The sequence below is a fragment of the Corapipo altera genome, unplaced genomic scaffold (genome assembly GCF_003945725.1).
Source record: "Corapipo altera isolate COAL_440 unplaced genomic scaffold, ASM394572v1 239, whole genome shotgun sequence".
NCBI classification, from domain to species: Eukaryota; Metazoa; Chordata; class Aves; order Passeriformes; family Pipridae; genus Corapipo; species Corapipo altera.
In genome coordinates this window covers 1-1,456 of record NW_020884938.1, presented here as the reverse complement: position 1 = coordinate 1,456, position 1,456 = coordinate 1, and positions in this window count along the sequence as shown.

Sequence of the window (1,456 nt, the reverse complement as noted above, 5' to 3'; positions counted from 1 at the left end):
CCTCCCCATTGGCTGCCCTGACCGCGCACCGCTCGCCCATTGGTCACAGCAAGGCTCGCACCGCCTCCCTTTCGGCAGCACCAAAGCCCCACTGGCTGCTGTCTCTGTCAATCCCACAAGGTCCCCAAAGGGTGCCCTGCGTAAAGCCTGATAGAAAATGAGAAATAAAATAAATAGTAAGATGAAAAATGAAATATAATAGGAAAACAAAACGAATAGAAAAAACAAAACTAAAAGAAAAAAATAACAGAAAAAATAATTATACTAAAAATATAAAAACCAGGAAAAACCCCAATAAAATAAAAAATAAAAAGTAAAAAGAAATATGAATTAAAAAAAAACCCTAAAAACCATACAATAAATAAAAATAAAAGGGAAAAATAAAAAATAGAATTTTTAAAAGATTATAAATAAATTAAAAACAAAAAAAGGAATAAAATTTAAAAAAGATTAAAAAATAAAGAAAAAAAAGAGAATAAACCAGAAAACATAAAAATACAAAGCAAAATTATTAGAAAATAAAAAATAGACGAAGAAACGCAACTAAAACTGAACAAGGCCGTTCCTGGGGCCGTGTACCGCCTCTCCCGGCGGGGGCGAAATTGCTACCGCAGCCGCCCCGCGAGTCGTACTCCACTTGCGCGCTGACTCGCGTCTGACACCCGCTGTCTGAATGAAGATTGCACCATATAAAAAGAAAGCATGCGCAGTTGTTCGAATGAAGCCGGTCATGCTCGAATGACGCAGGGTAGGGGGGTCCGCCGAGGTGGCGGGGCCGGCGCATGCGCAGTCGTTGGCAAGACGCCGGCGATTACGTAATAACAAAGGGCGACGAGGAAAGGGACAGACGACGCATGCGCAGTGGCTCTCGTGCCGCTACAGCGCTCCCTGCTCAAGTTAAGGGCCGGCTCCGGCGGCACGGCGGGACTTGCGGTCTCCCGTCTCTCCCGGGGGGTGTGTAGGGGGGAATAACATGAAGATTTTTGGGGTGAAAGCGCAGAAATTAGCGAGGGACGCTAATTGGGTAAACTCGGTCACCGGAAGTCGAGAGCGAGCGGACTGTTTTCGACGGCGCACCACCAAAGATGGCGCCCTGCCGGACCGGAAGTGCTGCGAGGCCACCCCGAAAGAAAGATGGCGGCGCCGGGACCGGAAGTTCTCCAAGACCGTACAAAAAGCTGGCGGGCCCGGCCCGAAAGTCCGCCAAGCCCACAGTAAAGATGGCACCACCAGGACCGGAACTTAGCCGAGCCCACACTCAAGATGGCAGCCCCAGCCCGGAAGTCCGCCAAGGCCACACTCAAGAAGGCGGCACCAGAAACGGAACTTAGCCGAGCCCAAACTCAAGAGGGCGGCCCCAGCCCGGAAGTCCGCCGAGGCCACACTCAAAATGGCGCCGCCAAGACCGCAGCTAAGACGAGACCCCCGCCCCGCGCCCGCAGCACCGTCTCGCCGC